At 39.4% G+C, this 23,892-nt stretch overlaps 1 protein-coding gene across 2 annotated transcripts in view; it reads left to right on the top strand.

The window, feature by feature from the left end:
- Positions 1-23,892, top strand: part of LOC125241203 (laccase-1-like) — a 216,675-nt gene that overhangs the window by 4,376 nt on the left and 188,407 nt on the right. The window contains exon 1 of one of the 2 annotated variants that reach the window (XM_048149569.1): positions 20,041-20,272. The exons of the other annotated variant lie outside the window; for it this stretch is intronic. The gene's annotated coding sequence lies outside the window, so the exon portion shown is untranslated. Of the gene's footprint in view, positions 1-20,040; positions 20,273-23,892 lie in introns of those variants that run through there. 2 annotated transcript variants of the gene reach the window in all.

The following is a 23,892-nucleotide window of genomic DNA, read 5'->3' as shown; positions in this document are numbered from 1 at the left end:
ATAGATATCACAAATTAAAGAAGAAGCGACCAAGTCTACATGTAGCAGAGTCAAATATATTGAAGATACCTACTTATTTGATTTCTTGGAAGTCGATATCAAATTGGATAATCTGCAGTGATAAGGTACAGAGGAGCAATTTCAACTGGCAGATAATTTAAAGTAATCAAAATCATATTATATGTGTCTACTAAACAGGCGTGCCATATAGAAAATTTTCTTAATATGTGAAGAATAATTGCATAAAGGGGTATTTATATACAGTGTGTATTTTTTTTATTTTACTTACCGCATACTTTTACCAGACCAAGGTTTCAGTCCTAAGAATCCATACAACAAGTAATTATAGTTAAAAAAAAATTTAGCTGTATTCCGTGCCCCTATTTGACATCTGGAAGACGCGAAACTAATTGACAGTTTTTACGTCAAATCAGCTAAGTATGACGTATTGAACACAAATAAAATAGCAACACATTGCGCGCCGAATTAGTTTGTATGAAAAAATAAAAAATATATTTTTTAATTAAATCTTAACCTAATAACTCTTTAAATCTGCAGTAAGTAATATGAAAAATACACATTGCATATTGAAAATCTGCGTTTTTTTTTTCATTTTGCGACCATTCCATCTCGTCGCTTGAACACGTGCAAAACTGGTTGTTTCCGGCCATTCCCGCAAAATCAGTGGATCCTTCCCGATCCCAATTGAATCATAGTCGAAGCCCACGTCACGGCATTGTGCCTCAATCTCAGTCAAATTGACAATGGCGGCTCACACCTTAATGTCCTTAGCACACTTGAACTTGCCGGTGGTAAAAATAGACGTATGGTTCACTAGAAGAAATTAGCAATGTACAAATTGCAGAACATTCTCGAAATTTCCGCAAATTAGTGGAAAAAATGTATGAGAAAATATCATGCAAGTTGCCATTGAGAATACCTACCAACGAAATAAAACTATGGAAACGGATTAAATCGCGTATAATGAATTTACAATTCATCCCGACGTTTCGAACGCTTTACAGCGTTCGTGGTCAACGGAACTGCAAATTCATTATACGCTATTTAATCCGTTTCCATAGTTTTATTTCATGAGTAACTATCGCGGTAACCAAAGACAATATTAAATACCTACCAAGTTGAAGGTAAGGTAAATAGGGATAAGTGTGTCATAATCATAAGGAGAAGTATGGCTGGTCTTCACATTTGATCTTTTTACTCACGGAAGTTTGACACGGAAGTTTTTACGACTTTAAACTTTTGCTACTTGCTACTCATGATTAGTAAGTAGTTTACAAACGTATGAATTCTCAATGAACACAGATCATTATTTTAAATGCTAAATGTGAAGGCCAGACAAACTTCTCCTTATCACACACTTAACCGTATTGACCTTTCACCTATGCCACACCTCGGACACTGGCGATCAAATATATTGAAAGAGGCGCATTCCTAGCACACAGTCTTAGCTCGTGTAGGTGAACGCGTACTATGCTTGTATGAGTGAAATATGACAGGTCGACCTGTTCGTGTTTTTGACAGGCGGTAACTGTGAGGTAAACGAGAGGGGGTTGGCGGCACTTTCAGCGGGGAGTGGGAGTGGCCATACTGTACGATAGTACTCTTTATTATACTGTGCCTATGCGTAGTTGCGTACACTTGCATAATCTCATCAAATACTTAAATCCATGTGTTTTGCAATTATTATAAAATTATTATTCTCAACTATTAAAACAATAAAATAGTGCTATAATATATTTAGTTATTTCATCGAATGGTGTTTACATAGTTGGCAATTTCTGTTGACGGCGATTTTACACATGTAATTAAGAGGTCCCTTTTTAAACGCCTCCCATTACCGTTTCGTTAACGGTAATTAACGTTACGGTACCGTTGTTAACTTAACTATGAAATGGTAAATTTGATGGCGTCGAGTTTTCCTGGTCATTTGCTGAATTAATGGACTTATGTTAATTGGGAGCTTACGCTTGTTTACCAATTTAAATCTTTTTGTAATGATGTTGTTGATTCTTTGATCATCGACTAATATATCAAAAGACCGTCTTATAATTCACGTGTCTGTGTACACGTGCAATCAGTCGGTCAGAAAGGGTCGACTCCGGTCGGTCGGGATGGCCAGTGGGAAGGTCGCGAGGATTATGTGTTTGACTCCATTATGACTGCATGTCTACAGGCGTCTATCTTGATTTATTACGTGCTAATTAGATTAAATTAGAATAGCCTACACAGTGAAGGTAACATCAGTCGTGCACATAGCGAATAACAAAAGAACATCTTGCAATTCTGACAGCAGGTTCTCGTGTCTGAGAACACATGTACGACCGGGACGGCCAGTGAGAAGGTCACGCGGGTTGCTGGTCACTTCTGTCACTCGAGCCTGGACGTCTATAGGCGTCAATATTGATTTATTACGTGCTAGATTAAACTAGAATAACCTATAAAGTGAAGGCAATATGCAAAAGAAAAGAACGTCTTACAATAATCTCAGCAGGTTCACGTGCAATCAGTTGGTCACAAAAGGTCGGATGCACGGTCGGGATGGCCGGTGGGAAGGTCGCAGCGAATTACGTCTGTGACCTGATTCTGACTTCATGTCTATAGGCGTCAATCTTGATTTATTACGTGCTAGAGTAAATTAGAATAGTCTACAAAGTGAAGCTAACATAGCGAATAACAAAAGGGGCGTCTTGCAATGATTAGTCGTTTGATTCGTTCATATTATTCGTATTGCATCATTTTATGAAGGTTCAGGGCGTAGTCAAATGAAAATGTGTATAAAACATCTACTACATCTACGTCTACTGCCAGGACGGAATTTACCAGTAAATATTATAAGAATAACCGTCTCAAAGCGTCCTTATAGCAAATGGCAAGGTGAGTTAAGTAGTGAGTTCTACCAAAGAGGATCGAGTTTCTAGAGAGTTGCTGCCAAAGAAAAATATGTAGTCACAGTGCTAACCCTCGACACAGGCTGAAAACTTTTGAACCTCAGTTTTGACGATTTGGCCCATATTCTTAGCTTGATATGTGTTAAAATGTCTAATATCATTATTAGCGCCATCTTGTCGAGAGTCCCCCAAAGGTGTATCGCCATCTAGCCCACCGTACCTTTTTCTCTATGGTTCCGAGGTACGTTTTTTCTTAGACTTTATCTGTCTATACGGAGTTACATTATCTTTGGTTCTACCAGTTCTACTAACTGTTTTGTACTATAATTTAAATGTGTACCTATGTATGTATGAGAGAACGCTATAATCGACCACATTACACTACAGTGAACTTAAAACACCCGTCTCGCTGTACAAATCTCTAATTTAATCAACTCCAGTATATACGGATAATACTGGGCCCCAGGCCGTGTTACAATGGCTTACAGAGTACGGGTACCCAACAATGTGTGATTTTTCTTACAAAATAATCAATCTCTCACAAATCTTGAGGTTTTTATGTTCTTTCAACTCAGAATCACAAGTATATTTTAATCCTGATGCTAAAGAAAAGAGCGTAGGTAATACTTACCAATACTTCAGTACTTACCTCAGAGAGAAACTTACCTATAACAGACATTCCCGAAAAGTTTGTACATTTGGATCACGTCTTTGATTGTGATAAAAATTGGTAGGCTGATAGAGTCCATGATGCTGAGCAAGATCCACTAGATTTCCCAACATATTCTAGGCCGATCAAAATCAAAGACGTGATCCAAATGTACAAACTTTTCGGGAATTGCTGAACTAATGCGCTATGAAAGTAAGTTACATACCCATCATTCATCCTAAACATTCGCTGTACACAGTCGCCCATGGGCCAAGCAAAAATATCGCAGTCGGGGCCTGATGTCAAGAGCGCTTGCAATATAGTCTTGGGCACGGAAAAGTGCCGAATTTCTGCGCGACACAGTTCAAGCCGCCAGCACAGCCAATAAGTATTCTTAAGACATCAGGCAAGCGCGAATCGGTCCCTGCTTTCGCTACATTGGGAATAAGTCTTAGTCCGGCGGTAAGCCGGACGGATGGTCGCCCTAGTTCAGGATACGCGGATAATCCGGTTAAGACCCGGACGTGTGCACTATATGTGAGCTTTTATTAGGAACAATGAAATATTAAGAGGATTTGGTCACCATATTTTCAGTTGACCCTTTTCTTGGCAATTAGGTGTGTCCTAATTTTTCGTTATTCGGACACAATTTAGGTGGTTTGAAGTTCTCATCGTCACGTGCTTACGCTTCGTAAGCGTGTATGCATTAACCCTTTACCCGTGTAATGAAACATTACCACTGATTTACCTTATACATTTTTTAGCGTAGCGGTATATAAATGATATAACCGGGGATGGTCAAAGGGGTCCCGTGATTTACGCAAAACAACTAGGAGAAGGACACTTACATGTAGTTGTAAGGTCGCGACCTTACATCTTTCTTCAAAGGCAAACGGATTCGGACTGAAATAATATGGCGCACGCGAGGTGTGTGAATGATTGGTTGAGTGAATGTGATGAATGGTGAGTGTATGAATGTTAAGGCGTTCACAGACGTGTGTATGAGGGTGTGTCTACACGTCTGGGTAGGGAGTTAAGGCTGTGCTACAGGCTCCCCCTTCGGGCCATGGGGACGTCCTCGCCCATGGGCCGACACACAGGTTGCTTCTTGCGTGGTCTGCCTCTCTTCTTCTCACCAGCTGCAGGTGGAGTAGTAGTAGGGGTAGTAGGTGTTCGCTTGGGCGGTCTACCTCTCTTCCTTTGTGGCATGATGGGTTCTGCAGGTTCATCACCACTCTTCTGATGGTATGTAGTCAAGTCTGACACATGATATTTACCAACAGTTTCGCCATTGTTTGCTAATATATAAGTAGTCGGGCTGACTATCTTAGAAATAATGTATGGTCCGTCACGTCGGGGCGCAAATTTGCTAGTTATGCCCTTTGTTTGGTTACTTAAGACGTGTGTTTTCAAAAGGACCTTGTCCCCTATGTTATAGTTTTCATGGGGTCTACGCTTTTGATCTGCGTAAGTCTTCCTGCGTTCCTGTTGTTGTAGATTATGTTCTTGAGCTTTGATGAGATCATCGCTGAGCTTCAACAGGTAGGGTGTTATCTGAGGTATAAAGTTCTCTGACTGGATAACAGCTCGCAGGTCATGTCTGTTCTCTACCGGTGATCGCATCTCTCTCCCGAAGGCGAGGTAAGCAGGCGACTTCGCGGTGCTCTGAGTAGCGGCGCTATTCATGGCGAAGCGTACAGCAGGTAGTGCGCTAGGCCAGTTAGTGTGGTTCCCTTCAACTATGATAGCCAGTTGACTTTTCAAATCCCTATTTTTCCTCTCGACCGGATTCGCTTCTGGGTGGTATAGAGGTATCAAGTTCTGCTCTATTCCTAGGGTGTGCATGACTTTCTGCATGACTTGTGACACAAACTGTACACCATTGTCTGATATTACTCTCCTGGGAAAACCATATCTGAGGAAAATTTCTTCAACCAGGGTTTTGGCGCAAGCTTCTGCAGTTGCTATAGGTAATGGGAAGAGTTCTACCCATTTAGTTGCAGTATCCTCTATAATAAAAATCCATCGTTCGTCCTTACTTCCAGTAGGCAAAGGTCCAAATAGGTCTATTGCTAGTACCTCAAATCTCTGAGCTGGTACAGGTGTCTGTAGTAACCCTGCAGGCTTCAAGTTGGATGGTTTGTAGCGCTGACATTCGTTACAGTCTCTAATGTATTCGCTTATATATCTCTTCATACCAGGGAAATAATATCTTTGACTCACTCGCTGATATGTTCTTTCAACTCCGTTATGTCCGGCTGTAGGAGCATCATGTAATTCCTTCAAAATCTCCTTTCTCATGGACTGTGGTATGACAAGTTGAGGATCTTCGCTCTCAACGTCAGGGTTAAAGTGATACAACACTCCCTGTGACATATAATAACCTTTTTCAGTCCAGTGTGTAGCAGCTTCTATGTTGTTGTTTTCGAAATCTTTAGCAATCTTCCAAATTTCTGGGTCTTCCGCTTGTGTGCTCCGTAGGTCGGTAGGTGACATGTGTGGTATATCTACTATAACACTGCATAAATTACAGGAATCCTTAGTAGTGTCATCACATACTGGTCTGCTCAAAGCGTCGGCAACAACATTCTTATTTCCGGGTTGATATTCGATTTTCAGGTTATAGGCCTGTATCTTCAGAGCCCATCGCGCAAGGCGTCCTGTAGGTGTCTTAAGAGTTAAAATCCATCTTAATGGTTGGTGGTCAGTGGCAAGGGTAACTTCAGAGCCTTCGATGTACCCACGGAACTTGTCAAGGGCCCAAATGGCTGCAAGAGCTTCGCGTTCTGTAGTCGAATAATTCCGTTCAGCGCTCGTGAGTAATCTGCTCGCATATTCCACTGGTCGTTCGTCATAGCCTTCTCCTTGGAGCAGCACAGCTCCTAAGGCGTATCCGCTCGCGTCAACTCTAAGTGTAAAAGGTAAGGTATAATCAACTTGCCGTAGTATTGGTGCGGATGTCAGGCGTTTCTTCAACTCTTGGAAAGCTTTGGCTTGATCTTCTCCCCAGATCCAGTTTTGGTTCTTCTTAAGTAACATTGTCAGTGGTCTTGCTATCTTCGCAAAGTCTGGTATAAATTTTCTGAACCAGGAGCAAGTCTGGATGAAAGTCTTCAGATGTTTATCATTCTGTGGCTCCTTCATCTCACTGATGGCTTTAGTTTTGTCGATATCAGGTTGAATCCCTTCTGCTGACAAAATGTGTCCGAGGTATTTCACTGATTCGCAGGCAAATGTACTCTTTTCTCTGTTCACTCGCAGCTTGAATAGTTTGAGTCTCTGGAAAACAGCTTCCAGGTCTTGGAGGTGCTTCTCAAAACTATCTGAGAGGATCAGGACGTCATCAAGATAAGCCAGTATTGTTACATTGGGAAGGTTGGATCGAAATCTATCCATCAGTCTTTGGAATGTAGCTCCAGAGTTTCTTAATCCCATAGGCATACGCTTAAAGCGGTACATTCCTAGTGGTGTCACAAAAGAGGTTATATCACGGTCTTCCATTGCGACTGGTACCTGCCAGTAACCGGCTCGTAAATCTAAGGTTGATATGTATTTGAATTTACCAGTACTATGTAGTATGTCATCCACTCTCGGAAGTGGGTATCTATCAGGCTTGGTGACTTGGTTCAGTTTCCTATAGTCGATGCAGACTCTGATAGTGTTATCACGCTTGGGTACTAAAACCACGGGAGCGGACCATGGAGACTCACACTCCTCGATGACATCATCCTTCAGCATCTTCTCAAGTTCCACTCGCAGGGCCTCCTTCTTAGGCTCTGGTAATCTGTAAGGTGGTACAGAGATAGGTTTTACATTTTTGTTAATCAACTCAATATGATGGACAGCATAAGTGGTTGGCTCTCCCCTAGATTGAATGTATCCCGGTGATGGGTAAGGAGTGAAGACAATCTGTCCCGTTGTTCATTATTGAGTGAAGTACCTTCATTATCTCGAAGTGCCTGAGATGTCTCGGTTGGTTTACATGTAGCTATGGCTACAGGTTCGCGTTCATACTGTAGTTCATACTGGATATCAGGTTCACCATTGAAGCTCCAGGTATGGTTATCAAAATCAGTTTGTAATCCTGATTTGAAAATGAAGTCCATGCCTAACAAAGTTTCATTGTTGGTAGCTTCAGGGAAAATTATAAAATTCATAGGTATGGCTTTACCTTTTAACGTGACAATAGTGTTTACAGATAGTATATCTTCTATTTCGGAATGCCCTTTGGCATATCTAATATTCAAAGTGGAAGAGGTAAATGACTCACCGCAGTTCTTCATTAATTTGTACAAGGTTTCACCTGCAACACTCCTCTTCGCACCTGTGTCGACGACGGCACGACCCTCACGTCCGCAGACGGTAATGGGAAGAATAGGTCGCGGTTTGTCGACTTGTTCCCGTAGAAGTTCATCAGTTGATGTATCTGAAAGTGTGTTAATGTGTGTGTGTGTCTCGCGCGCGCACATATCGACAGGTGTAGGCTCCGTCACAGCGCTTGGATCTTCGGTTGAGAATGCGCAGAATGTGGCATTCGTGCTGCTTCCTGCAGCTCCCGAATCTTGCTTGCATCGCGGGCAGTTGGCGCGAACCACGCCGGGTGATCCACATCCGTAACACGAAAACTTTTCACTTTTTGTATTGTCACTGTTGTCCGAAGGAGAAACTGGCGCGTCAGAACGTTTCGCGAGTAACCATTTGCAATTTTCTTTATTATGTCCGAATAACTTACAATAATTGCAAAAACGACTTTGTTTGGATTTCGCGTCAAGGTTCGTATTGTTCTGCACTTTATTTTCACTGGTAGTGTTTTGTCGCGCACTGGATTTCGGTTTAAATTGTTTATTATCAGCAAACGTTGTTTTATTTTCAGAAAGCCGGTCGTTATTTCCAATATTTCGATTGACAGTTCGGACATTGACAGCGTTGACGTTCGATGCGTTCACGGAGGTCGTTCCGTTCTTCTCGTTCACTTCGGCTAGTGAGTCTTCGGCCGATCGAGTTTTTCGTAATAGATCGTTGAACGACTTTATGTCATCGCGGGGTACTCGTTTCCGTATCCGACGGTTTAATAAACCATAGACCATGTCAATTTGAAATTGTTCTTCGAGCGAATATGGCAGCTGAGCTATCAATGCACGAATTTTGCAAATGAAAATCTCTGTTTTCTCATCGCCTTGTTCTTCGCGAAATATCTCTCGAAGTATGAGGAAAGGGGCTTTTCGTTTGCCGAAAGCGTGTTGCAAGTCGGTAATGGCTTCGTCCCATGATTTGACATTTTTACGTACGCCATTCCACCATGTTGCAGCGAGTCCGGTGAACAAAAATGACAATCCGCGTAGTGCATTTTCATCAGAAATGTTTGCACAGTCTTTGTATGTTTGTATGCCGTCCAGGAAAACTTCTAACGCGTCTTCTACCGAATCTTCAGCTCCGCTAAAGCTGAGTTTGCAACCGGCGAAGTGTCTGTCGCGTTGATGCGATGATGTCGCTTGAGTTGCCGTCACTAACTTCTCGCATAATTCGTTATGCGATTGTTGCATTTGTTGCAACAATATTGTTAGGTATTCTTGCGGCATTGTTAAATTAAATGTTGACTCTGACGTCGAAGGCAAAATTTTTGTTTTCGAACTGGATTCCAAAATTGAATCGGCGGCGGCCATATCTTTTTTGGGTGGCATTTTGTAATACGCGATTCCCGATAATTATTTCGCAACACGAATCCAAACGCTGGGCGCCACGTATAACCGGGGATGGTCAAAGGGGTCCCGTGATTTACGCAAAACAACTAGGAGAAGGACACTTACATGTAGTTGTAAGGTCGCGACCTTACATCTTTCTTCAAAGGCAAACGGATTCGGACTGAAATAATATGGCGCACGCGAGGTGTGTGAATGATTGGTTGAGTGAATGTGATGAATGGTGAGTGTATGAATGTTAAGGCGTTCACAGACGTGTGTATGAGGGTGTGTCTACACGTCTGGGTAGGGAGTTAAGGCTGTGCTACAATGAATAAATAATTAATATAGGATATTCTTACACAAATTGACTGAGACCCACGGTACGCTCATGGAACTAAAGAACGCTCATCACACAAATAAATGCCCTTTACCGGGATTCGAGCCCTGCCCCGTAGCCGAATGGCATTTCTACGACGCCAAACGAAAACGAAATGCCGCGAAAGGTACTCTGGCTCTGTCACGCCAATACGCAAGAGCGATAGAGATAAATATCTACGAGCGTTTCGTTTCGTGAGCGTTTCGTGAGCGTTTGTGCCATTCGGCTACGCAGTCTACGCACCCAGGACCGTGGCTTAGCAGGCAGGGCTACCCGCTAAGGTCAAACCGGTCGTCACAATATTAAATGCTGACTAAACATGCTATACTACCTACCTCACGTAAGCGTAAGCGTTTTATTCCTTCTTTCGTAATTGTTAAGTATATTTCCAATAAAAAACATCACGCTAGTTAATGACATGAACCATTAAATCGATGGAGGAAAATTAATAGATACGGAGTTGTCAGCGTAGCCAATTAGCCATAGATTAAATATAAGGTACAGCAGGGCAAATCTCGACTGGGGGGCAATTGTAACTAATCAATTTTTTCCATTATTAAACTATGATGTTGAGTTTTACATCTATCCCCTAAATACGCCTACCATACATAACCGGTGGACACACTATTTAATAATGAAAACATTGTGAAACATGGAAAAAATGGATCAGTTACATTTGCCTGCCAGTCGGGGTTTGTCCCGCTGCACCTTAAGCAGATACATTAAATGCGACCACCTAAGATCGTGCAATAAGTAGATGGCACCACTGAAAATGCCTTGTTGCCATCGGTTACGTGTAGATTGGCGTTAAGTGTCACTTTAGAGACATAAATCTATCTCGACACGAGTACAAGTAGTATGTCTCGTTTTTTTAAAAAAAATACGAGCTACCGATAATCTCGGTATTGAAACTTATAGAGATCCACGGTAACAACCGTTTCACATGACATCTTACTTTATTATAACGCCTTTCAAGGAAGTTTTTCAACTTTAATATGACAACAGGAAAATATCGCATCTGTCATGTATTATATCTATTTTTAATGTGGTTTCGCAGGTGCCATTCCACATTGGCACTCGGATGAGTCAGGGAAATACCTGTTAAGAAATACCAGTGACGACATAAGGTGTCTATGGGATTCGGTGATTTACATTTTCGGCCCATTTTTTGTTTGAGTCGTATAAGAAAAAGGCGTCGTAAGTTGTTTTTCCTGACTACGTCCATATTATAAACTGAAACAGATATCATACGTACAAGGAAGAAAAACCCAAGCGACCCAAGTCCACCGGTGCCGAACCGGGTATCGAACCCGGTTCTGCAGCTTATGTGGTTAAGGCACAGGTGCCGTAGCCGAATGGCATTTCTGCGACGGGCCATATTGTCACTTATCAACCTAGTATGGACTCGCGTGCGAGAGTTCAAGTTGTGCTAAACCTGCCTGGTCCAGACACCTTCGGTATTCCGCCATTAAATTTGGTAGCATTCTGGAAACTACCGCCTCCGGAGACTGCGCAATTGTCAATTATAATAACTGCGTGCCTACCGGCCTAGCTACAGTGACAATCGTTCACGCTGCATGGTGATTAAAGCGCATTCTTGCTCTGTCACGCCACTACAAAAGTGCGGTAGAGAGAGCTATACCTAGACGGTCAACCAAGTCTGTGCACTAAAAAAAGGCGGCAAATTTGAAAAATGTGGGGCTCACCGGCCAATTGTCTTCGTAAAAGGCGAGCCTTCCTAAACCATAACTTTGGCGGAATCTTCGGTGAGCCATAACAGGTAAAATTGTTCGAAAACATAGAGATTAATTCCCATAGAAAATTTGACCAAGATTTGGTTGACGATTGGTCTATTGTTATTACGATTAGACTTACGAAGCATATGCTATTGAGACGTTGGCTACGTTACGTACCCAGTGTGCGTAGCCGAATGCACAAACGCTCACGAAACGCTCACAATAATACTTATAATACATATTAGTATCATCGTATCGTACCTATCTCTATCGCTCTTGCGTATTGGCGCGACAGAGACTACATTTCTGGGGCATTTCGGTGGCATTTCGCGTCGCAGAAACGCCATTTCTCCGACGCCAAACGAAAGCGATACGCCGCTGGCTCTGTCGCGCCAATACGCAAGCGCGATAGAGATAGATATCTACTAGCGCTTCGTTTCGTGAGCGTTTCGTGAGCAATTGTGCCATTCGGCTAGCCACCCAGAGCACAGAGTCGATTCTATAGATATTTTAATTCGCTTCTCGACATACTGTTTTAAAAGATGAGCCACGAGGTCGTAGGAACTGGAGATAATATAAAGGAAAACCTCGTTTTTAACCTTGAAAAGATATTTAGAGTAAGGACATAGGAAGACATAAAATGTTATTTCAGCAGTTCTATAAAAGTTTGTATATGCCACGTCAGAAAATTTTAATATATCCTATTTTGTTACGAACATTTAGTAATAAAAGTCGACTTTCGTAAGATATACAGGATAATTGTTATAATTAGGAAAATATAGATACTAGAGAACCTTAATGACGAAATAAAACTTACTAAAATCTCAATTCATCAAAAAAATCTTGGTAACAAAATAGGAATAAAAAAAAATTAAACTTTTTGTACAAACTTTTTAAGATCTGCTGATTTAACCAATATGTATTTTTATTCTTCTTTGATACTTAATTAATGAAACAGCGAAAAATAATTCTTCTTTCGTAATCAATGATCAAATTTGAAGCAGACTAAAGGCTCTTAGAAACATTGGGATTGTCAAGAGATTGATCTCTTATCATAATGCAATGATAAAACTGATGACACGGTTCAATACTCATACATTACACATTTGCACAACATATTTTACTATTGCAGTATAAAGACCCTTATCAATCTTATATGTCAGATCAGTGAAGTGTGCTGCTCTCTCTAAATATTGTTATCTGGATCTGGAACCATTTAGACGTCTGATCAGGAAGTTCAAAAAAATCAAAGTTCTGAGTAAACACCGTGTTTTTTTGTTTTCCGTTAAATTCGACACGTCGTTAGGTTCGTTATCAGGAACCACCCTGTATATCACTTTTACTTAAATTCGCCAAAAAATTTTTTTCATCGTTTTCATACACAATTAATGAATTAATTAGTGTGAGAGACCCTTAAGAATAATATTTAAGTTAGTGTCAAGTGATTGACGGCACATGTCAAAACAAATAACATTAGGAAGTAGTAAAGGCTGTCACACATGTTCATTAATTATTTTTATTTTTTTAATAACTCAATAACCGTAAGAGTTAAGACGCTAGTTTCTTAGAGAAGTTAATTGTATTTGATCTAAAGAACCTTCCCTTAAAGTTAACGGAATTCAATAAACAACAGTGTGTAGATATATATATTATATCTATAAAATATATTTCCTTTATTTATCTTCCTTCTTAAGTTCGGTTTTGTACAATATGAGTATAAAAGTAAAATAAAAATAACACTTACAAAACAATATAAAACACATAAACACATTATAAAAAACCTAACCTAGGGTGCCGCCAGCAGCGGGGCAGGGCCCAAGCTGCCGGTGGTTAGGGCTGCAGAGAGAGGAACCGTCGGACTATCCGCGCCGTGTCCAAGATCACCGCCTTCTGCATCTGGCCCTTGATCCATCCACCTAGCGAGAGTCTCTTAAGATGGTGGTCGAGACTCTTCGCTATGAGACCGTTCGCTGAAACGACTATCGGAACAATGATCGTTGAATCAACATCCCACATGGCGGTTATCTCGTGAGCCAAGTCTAGGTACTTACTGGACTTGTCCTTCTCGGCTTTCACGAGATTCTCATCATGGGGGATGGTGATGTCAAAGAGCACTGCCCGGCGTTGCAGTCGATCTATTATCACAATGTCAGGCTTATTGGCTACAATAGTCCTGTCAGTGATAATAGATCGATCCCAATAGAGCGTGGCACGACCATTTTCGAGAACTGGCGCAGGTAAGTACTTGTAGTACGGTACTTCGCGGTCCAAGATATATAATTATTATGTTTTATGGCGAGATATCTCGACGTTTTCAAGTGTCAATTGGAGATAACTTAACTACATCTACAGTCAGCCTAGCCGAAGTGACAGTCGCTGATGCTACCTGCCGCTAGGAAAGCAGTCTGGCTCTGTCGCGCCACTAAAGAAGAGCGATAGGAAGAGCTAGCTACGAAACGCTCACGAAACGTAAGCGACGGTGATGTTGGCTAGGTACCTACCGTTGGGTAGTTTTTTATACCACTTCTTTCATAACAAATTCAAAAGGAAAAATATACTTCGCGGAAAATATATGTCATTTTCTGTTGTAGTAAGTGCGTTTTCACATTATCTAATCTGACATCGCGATATAGGAAAAATTTCAAAGGCAAAATCAAAGACGGCAGCTGCAATGTATGGGATATCGATCCTACATCCGATATCGGATCGGATAATGTGAAAACGCACTAAGAGTTAAGACGCTAGTTTTTTAGAGAAATTAATAAAATTGTATTTGATCTAAAGAACCTTCCCTTAAAGTTAACGGAATTCAATAAAAACAGGGTGTATATGTATTTATCTATGATATGTGTAATGTGTAGCTAAATAAGGTAACCTCAGCGCCGTTCCGTCTAGAGCGAAGACGAGACGTGCTCGTTCATTACTGTAAGTAGGAAATCGTTTGATTGTCTGTCTGTCTACGTGTTCTACGGGTGTGTAGGATGACTCACGTTTATATACATGTGTGCGTTATTTATATTTGTCCGTTAGGGCAATGTGTACCAAGGATGATGGTGGCATTTCCTCGCTGTATTGCAGTGATACTTTTCGGGAGTCGCCAGCTCTTCGGTCCCCAGGCTGCTCGGATACCAGACGCCTTGCGATAAACACGCGTCGCGATCAGGATCTCTTCTGAAAACTTGTGCGTACCTAACCAAGGCTTTTGCATTACAATTTTACTATGTCAGCGGCCCATCGTAAAATCCGGCAGATCGTAAAATGCCTATGCGTATTGTGAAACCTAAGAATCATTTTACCATTTCCAGAGTGGACTGAATGACTGCTAACTTAGCTTGGTCAGGCTTTTCCTACTTTCAAGTCAATAACTTTTACTTTCAATGACTAATGTGGTAATCTCCGAGTGATAAAAACGTCATATAAATTTAGATATAAAATATTATAACGTGGTTTTGGGGAGTTCCCTCAGACTGGTTGTTAACTTTAAAAATATCAATTTTATAAGATTCCAGTTTGAGAGACGCTAGTAATCACGTGATTCCATATAAAGTAGCTAGCTTTTTTCCCGCGGCTTCGCCCGCGTACAAATCTTGTTTTCCCATACAAACTTTGGACCCCATTTCACTTGTGAGGTGAATTTTAAAAAATCCTTTCTTAGTGCTCCTCTACACCTTATAAGGAACCTACGTGACAAATTTGGAATCTGTAGGACCAGCGGTTTCGGCTGTGCGTTAATATGTCAGTCAGTCAGTCAGTTTCTTCTTTTATATATTTAGATAGATATGAGAATAACATCAAATAAATCTGAGTAATAGATAACGAGAATAACATCAAATAAAGCTGGGTACCTGGCCAACCTCACAATCGCTTCAGCTTTTATATCGATAATATAGAGTGAAATAAAGGACCGTTCAAACTTTGCTTAGTGACTTTTGAGATTGTGCACATTAAATAATTAATTACAATAACACCAAAAAAAACCGGCCAAGAGCGTGTCGGGCCACGCTCAGTGTAGGGTTCCGTAGTTTTTCGTATTTTTCTCAAAAACTACTGAACCTATCAAGTTCAAAACAATTTTCCTAGAAAGTCTTTACAAAGTTCTACTTAGTTTTGTGATGTTTTTCATATTTTTTAAACGAATGGTTCAAAAGTTAGAGGGGGGAGGACAAACTTATTTTTCTTTAGGATCGATTATTTCCTAAAATATTAATAATATCAAAAAACGATTTTAGTAAACCCTTATTCATTTTTAAATACCTATCTAACAATATATCACACGTTGGGGTTGGAATGAAAAAAAAAATCAGTCCCCACTTTACATGTAGGGGGGGTACCCTAACGTCCCTAACAATACATTTTTTTTTCACTTTTTATTTTACCACTTTATCGGCGTGATTGATTTACATATTGGTACTAAATTTCAGCTTTCTAGTGCTAACGGTTACTGAGATTATCCGCGGACGGACGGACGGACAGACAGCCATGGCAAAACTATAAGGGTTCCTAGTTGACTACGGAACCCTAAAAAAGACCTAAAAGTCACTAAGCAGAGTTCGAACGGGCCTTTTCCTTCATCGTAGACAGCTCTTTCTGTCGCTGTTGGCGTGACAAAATAACGATAAGAGCGGTGATTGTGATATTTATGATGTTGGGTACAGTTGGGTACCTAGAAGTAGGCATTGTAAGCTTTAGGTATATGGGCGATAAATTAAATCAGACAAAGAATTCATTAGTTTTATTAATTAATAGGTGTTTTTATGTTTTTATTTTATTATTAGGAGCCTGTTGTGTCCCACTGCTGGGCAAAGGCCTCCCCCCTCTTTTTCCAATCTTCCCGATCTCGGGCAGTTTCGGGCCAGTTGTTAAGGAAGCAATCCAAGTCGTCCCGCCATCGCCGGCGGGGTCTGCCAGATCCTCGCGTTAGGCCGGGTTGCCACTCTGTGGCAATCTTAGCCCACAGCTCACTCGGCATGCGGCAGACGTGTCCAGCCCAGTCCCACTTTAGCTTGGCCGCTTTCCGTTTTTATGTTACTCTCAATTTTATTTTCTGCTGGGCAAAGGCCTTCCTTTCTCCAGTCCTCACGGTTTGATGCCCGCTCTTGCCAGTCGCTGCAAAATACGTCGAGGTCGTCCCGCCATCTATTCTTTGGTCGTCCTCTGAACCGGCTAATTTGCGGTAACCACTCAGTCGTCACTTTGGCCCATTGTTCCGGGTGCATCCAGCAAACATGTCATCACAATTTTTTTTTTTTGCATCAATTTATTTTTAGCATGGTTGAGATGACCGTTAATGACATTACATACGCGACGTACGCTTTTAACAGTAATTGTCAACGAGCGTTTAACGCGATCGTGAGTGGTTTGCATTACACTGCGGACCGAATTATAAAGGCTGGCAACGCACCTCTAACACTGATGTTTCGGGTGTCCATGGGCGGCAGTGCTCGCCTACCATCATGCGACCTGTCTGCTCGTTTGCCTCCTATCTTATAAAAAAAAACAAAAAAAATCTCATCAGGGTGCGTAGCAACGACACAAACGCTCCCGAAACGCTCACGAAACGAAACGCTCGTAGGTATCTATCTCTATCGCTCTTGGCTATTGGCGCGACAGAGCTAGACTACCTTTCGCGGCGTTTCGTGTTCGTTTTGCGTCGCAGAAATGCCATCCGGCTACGGCACTAGATAGCGCATAATATGTATATGGTAGAGATTATGAATCATTGAATAGTGAATACTCTTATCAAGAAATATACGTATTTTAAAACGTCAAAACCCATAGTAAAACCTCTGCTATAGTTAAAGTACTCGTAATTCTTGTAAATAAGTCTAGAGAAGATTAATTAGTATTATTTAATGAAGCTTAATTATCAAGAGGATTACATTTTTATCTCACTTCGCAAACTTGAGGGGCACACATATTTATACCAAATAGACAAGGCAGGTTTAATTAGTCTGTACTGGTTTTTGCTTATTACCAGTACTAATAGATTAGTATATTTTATATCAGGCGGACCGTATGCTTGTTTACCACCGACGTAGTATTAAATAACCTAACCACAAAATTAAAATTTTGAAAAAACCCCCGAAAGCAACATTGTGGACCGATTTTCATGAAACATAGCTAAGAACACTCCCGACTAACACAGCTATCAAATAAAAAAAACTAAATCGAAATCGGTTCATCCATTCAGGAGCTACGATGCCACAGACAGACACACAGACAGACAGACAAACAGGCAGACAGACTTATAACACCCCGTCATTTTTTCGTCGGGGGTTAAAAAAACCACAAATGAAGGAAAGAATGTCCGCATGTCCTTGAACCGACAAAAAACATTTGTAGATGGATGTTCTTATTGGGCTATTGCCACAGAATATATAATAGTGCCCCGTAACTGAATGGCATTTCTGCGACGCGAAACGAAAACGAAACGCCGCGAAAGGTAGTCTGGCTCTGTCGCGCCAATACGCAAGAGCGATAGAGATGGATATCTACGAGCGTTTCGTTTCGTGAGCGTTTTTGCCATTCGGCTACGCACCCTGTTATTGGCAATAAAAGAGCTCCATTTACGTTTGTCAAAATACGAGTATGTATTACCCACAACACAAAACACTAATACATACGAATGTGTTTATTTAATAACAATACATTTTACTTAAAGTTGTTTGGTAGATAAGTATTTAATGTGTTAATTTTATTGCATAATGAAAAAGTGCGGGTACCTATAGCGTGCTAGTTTAAAACCCAACTTTACCTCAATTTAATCATTGATGAGAATTGTATGATCACAATAACAATATATCACGGGTGAAAATTTAAACATTACACTGATCATTATTATATAATCCTATAGAATCTGTTCGGAAATAGAAGAGTCGTGAAATGTGTGGGGTCCAATTCATTCCACGACTCTTCTCTCTCCGAACAGACTCTACAACCTTCCAGTTTTAATCACTTGGCAATGACACCCGGTATTCAACAATCATTACGCCCTAAATCACACACACACAACAACCTGTCACATTGCGTCACAGATTATCAATGACAGACACATCACAGTCAAATGCTAACGAATTGGTGGATCTAACGAGGCCGAAATGAGCGAGCGTGGATGCAAGGTCGCTTGCATTGTTTAGGCCCGGCGAGGACGAGCGACTAATATCCGCTCGTAATCAAGTAATTCTTACGCAGCGTGCGTACGTTGACATTTACCATCAAAGGTCAAAGGTCATATATAAATTATAAAGAGATTACATGCTGTAATCGTCACTTGTTCTATGTATGTCTTGTTGTTGTTGTTACTTGTTCTATGTGTTGTGGGTACTCAGACAACGATAATATAAGTATTTATATATTATATATAAATTTATATAAACAATGCAAGCGACCTTGTATCCACGCTCGCTCATTTCGGCCTCGTTAGATCTACCAAATTCTTGAGCTTACCGTGGGCCTCAGTCAATCTGTGTAAGAATGTCCTATAATATTTTAATATTTAATATTTATCGTACATGTGGCACCGTGTCTAATTTTTGTTTTAAAAATACTAATATTATCCAGTCCGTTTCAAATATCTTAAATTTATTTATATAAATATTCTTATTCAAGTTTCTAATGGGTCGGCAACGCGCATATGACTACCCTTGAGTTGCAGGCGTCCATAGGTTACGATGACCGCTTTCCATCAGGCGGACCGTATACCTGTTTGCCACCGACGTGGTATAAAAATATAAATAGATATTACATAAAATAAAAATTACACATATTTAAAATTAAGGTCCATTGAATATAGGTACATATTAATTTATAATAGTGTCATAGAAGGACAAATGGATTAAATCTTAACGCTAAGGAAACGGTTATATGTAGTAAAGTATTAAAATTATGATCAGTTTAGACAAAAAAAAAGCGTAGACTTACTGAACTATTACAAAAGATAACTATCAAAACGAAAAAGCTAAAGACAATTTTGTACTAGGTATTTATTTCACAAAAAATTGAAATGGATTAATTATTCAATATACTTTTACTTCCTCATCCCTTATCAAAGGATAGTCCTATGCATTAGTAATGTTATCCGTTATGCATGTCTTGTCTTCGGCCCTTTTATGACGCACAAAGCCGTTACTATGCCATGCATTTCTTATAAATGCAAGTTGCATTATGCAACCATTGGTGCGTGATCACGAGCACGTTATTATCTAGATCTTAATCTAGAATTAGCATTGTACATGTGTTAGGTATGATTATCTTTTCAGTAGAGTACTTATACAAGTGTATAGACAAACACAAAATTATATTTAAGCGCATTTAAAAGGAGGGTTATTCAAATGTAACACATCAGCATAAAATATACTCTTTATTGTGGCACATACCTATTTTCCTAATGAGTAATATTATTATAAATAATTACAATAAAAGAAACGAAACTAAACAATAACTATGGTATTTAAATGTAATTATAGTAATAACTTTCCACGTAATACAACCTGCAGTAAACAAAAAGGTAATAAATTATGACGGTAAATTAAAACGCTGACGCTAAAAAAAGTCCTCCGACGCCCGACAGACCATAAAGCCGGGACGTAAAAAGCTACATGCCAATTTCAATCGCAAGTGTGCGGCGAGCCTATCGTGCAATAACTTAAGATGCCACAGGTGATACCTATGCCCATTTACCGTCCACCTACCATATGCGGCGTCCGCGGCCGAACGGTTTGAAAATCGAACGCCGGACTTAAAAACTGCCAGTGTTGTGAACTTTATAAAAACATTTTTTTATTATCACCTGCCAGTGTTTATAAACTATTAAAAAAACATAATTTTGAATTCTCACCTGCCAGTGTTTTTTGGACATTTAAAAAAGTTTTGTGTTTATAAATAATGGTGTTGTGTTTTTAAAAGGATTTCTCGAAATAAATGTAAGTTTTTATACCTGCTTGTCTACTCTCACTTTTATCATTAGCATAAATAATGTTTGTTTTTAAATGATGTAAGTTGTGCATAGATTTAGTTGTAAACTTGTAAGTGTCAAGCGTGATCCGGTTTGCGTTGCCTAACGTCGGTGTCGCCTTGACCGGTCTTTAGTATGCGTTCGGTTAGACCGCGAAAATATTCTGCAAGCCTATAATATATGTGTTTCAATAAACATTGTGCTTTAAGTTAATAAAATGACAAGAAAAGAGTGAGAGATTAGAGAGTCAGTGAGAGACTAAATTTAGACGTAGGTACTCTTTACCTATACTGATAACTTTTATATCACATAAAAATTGCCCTTACCAGGAACCAAGAACCAAAGATTACAATTTTGAAAAGACCCCCGACCGCGACATAGTGGACCGATATTCATGAAACATGGCTAAGAACGCTCCCGACTAACTCAGTTTTCAAACAAAAAAACTAAATCTAAATCGATTCATTCATCCGTTCGGGAGTTATGATGCCACAAACAGACACACACAAAGACAGACAGACAGATATACATACAGGCAGACAAACAGAGAAACACGTCAAACATATAACACCCCGTCGTTTTTGCGTTGGGGCAGAGTTAATCTTACTATTCCAGAGCTCTGCCAAATCTTTCCGCTTTTATATCTAAGAGAGCTAATATTATTTCGGAAAGAAACATAAATCATAAAAGTGGCACATAAAAAAGGTATCAAATAGCAATATACAAAAATTACACCCTTCCAAGTCTTCCAACCTTAAAATGAAAACAATAACACTATTCCCATTTGAAAAGTCATCCGCAACGCAGGCTTCGTCAGGTGACCACAAATATGCAAATCAACGACATGCTTCATCCCAAAAAAACCAAGGATGATATATCCGGAATCGGCTTCGAACATAAAATTAAATAAATACAACATAAATTATTTACTTAAAATTTTATATTATTGACAGAAATAGTTATTTGTTATACAAGGGGGCAAAGTTGTATTTTAACGCCGAGTGTGGAATTGAAAAACGAGCAAGTGAAAGGATTCTATAGTTGAACCACGAGCGAAGCGAGTGGTTCGAGAATAGAATCCTGAACTTGCGAGTTTTTTAACACACGAGAAGTAAAATACATTTGCACCCGAGTTTAACACAAAACTTTTCCCCTCACTGTAGCGAGGAAACTACAACGCAAAAAATGCGTTTATCACTGCTTCCAAGTAGTTCCACAGGTGGTAAATCATCTTTATTACTAGATTCACCTAATTTTATCAATTTTAAAACAGTGAATTTGACTTTATTCAAGGTCAAATTACTTTACCCACTAGTGGATAATATGCGTTTTTACCCGCTGGTATTAAAGGACAAAACACGTGTTTCCGAGCTAGTGAGGGGAAAAGATATTTGTATTTTCTTATAACTTTACCTAGTAACTATCTGGAGTCAAAAGTATGACTACCAAGATAACTATCAAGTTGATCAACTAAGTACGTACTTATGATATGAGACTTGTTTTTCGATGTTAGACTACAGAATCAGTAATATTATCATATGCTTCTTAAAATATAAATTATATATATATATAAGTATAAATAAATAGGTACAATAAAAAGTCTCTTTATTTCCTTAATAATTCTTCATGCAACATTCACTTATTAGTTTTTTTTTATAATTCTAATAGGTAAACATGATTACATCTATTGCTATATTACCATTTCTATATAATTTAATTTTAAACAATGTCATAATCATACTATATATAGTGATATTATATTGTATGATTATTCATTAATTGGGTGAATCAACTTTTTCTTGCCTGTTATTGCCATGGTTACGGTGCCCTCAGTAACGCTGTTTTTATGCAAGATTGTGCTACTTAAACTATGTAAACATGCATTTTTCTGGTGTTAACAAGCTCTTTCCTTAATTTGCCACCTACAAACATGGACTACATGCATGCTTGCATAATTTTTCATAAAACCAGCGTGACTCAGGGGACCGTTACCATGGCAATAACAGGCAAGAAAAAGTTGATTGACCCAATTATAATTATTATTATTTCTTATTAATTATTATTATTGATTGAATATAATATAAATTAATTCAATTAACTGTTTAAAATTAAGGACTTCTTAACGAGCAAAGGCCTCCTCCATATTGTGCGTGTTTGCCAACTTTGTCGCGTCTGGTAAAAGTTATATTTATAATAAAATACACATGTACTTACGCAGTGTAAATAAAATTCATAGCTTAAAATTAATCTTGCACCACATATAAACTTTCATTTTTTTATTTCCTTAGAAGTAAAATTTTTGAAAGTCGCTATTATTACGTCAAGTATATAATATACACGTAGCTTAATGTAGAAAATTCAAGTTTTTAGCTTTTATAGACCCGGAATATTTCAATTCTACTAATGCTCATATCGAAACTTTAAGTCGGTCTGGCGGATGGTTGGGTCCATCCGATTGGTCTGGCTGCTTACAAACGGTCTAGTTACAGGTCCCTGCGTATCATATATCAAAATCAGGCTTGAGAAAATGAGGTAAGTTAGAGTCGTTTTTTGCCAACTTTGTCGCGTCTGGTAAAAGTTATGGCCGGCGGAAACGGTCTGGCATTGATGATAACCAATTTCTAACAACGTGCTCTAACACATATATAAAAATCAGCCTTGAGAATTTAAGGAAAGTAAGCACTTTTTTTTTTCACCTTCATCACTTGATAGCAAAAAATTGGCCGATGGGCCGAACTAGAAAATATGCACACATTAACCGCCGATATGAACTCTACATTGTCCCAAAGTTTCATCCTTGAGAATTTGAGGAAGGTCTGGCGGGCCTGGGCTCTGGGTCTATAAGAAAAGGACAATTTTATTGTTTTTTTTACGATTTACGTGTTTAGGTATGTCACGTTGAAAACTGTTGTAAAATGTCATTTGTCTTTGTTCCTTATGGTTCTAAGCAGTCTAAACCTGCTTTGAAACTGGTTAAACTTTATTGAATATAGTATAAATTTATACTTAGGTATATATGTATATAGTTAGTAATTCTTGGAAGGTGTTCCATCAACATGAGCAATATGTTCAAATAGGTAGGTATATTCCAGTAATACATTATAGCCATTTGCAAACTATATCAGTAATAAAATCAACCAACATAATAATTACCCATGTTAATTAACTAACTACATAAATAGTGGCCATCTACATATACAGGATGTTTTAATAGTAAGTGAGAGTACATTTTTTTAGCGTCCAATGTTTTTTATGTGTTCTTCTTACTTATTTACTATGTTGTGGCGTTAAATAAATGCTTTATATTGTACTAGCTGTTGCCCACGGCTTCGCTCGCGTTAGAAAGAGACAAAAGGTAGCCTACAGCACTTTCCATCCCTTCAAATATCTCCACTTCAAATAATCACGTCAATTCGTCGCTCCGTTTTGCCGTGAAAGACGGACAAACAAACCCATTTATAATATTAGTATGGATTCTAATAAGAGAAATAAAATTTCGTACAGGTCATACGGGCAAACTGTTACTCACATCTCAATATTTGTTTTCGCATGGAAAAATAGATAGGTAACAACTGCAGCAATCACAAT

Source organism: Leguminivora glycinivorella, chromosome 2 (genome assembly GCF_023078275.1).
Source record: "Leguminivora glycinivorella isolate SPB_JAAS2020 chromosome 2, LegGlyc_1.1, whole genome shotgun sequence".
NCBI classification, from domain to species: Eukaryota; Metazoa; Arthropoda; class Insecta; order Lepidoptera; family Tortricidae; genus Leguminivora; species Leguminivora glycinivorella.
The sequence above is the reverse complement of the archived record's forward strand: the minus strand, read 5'-3'. Positions and strand labels throughout refer to the sequence as shown.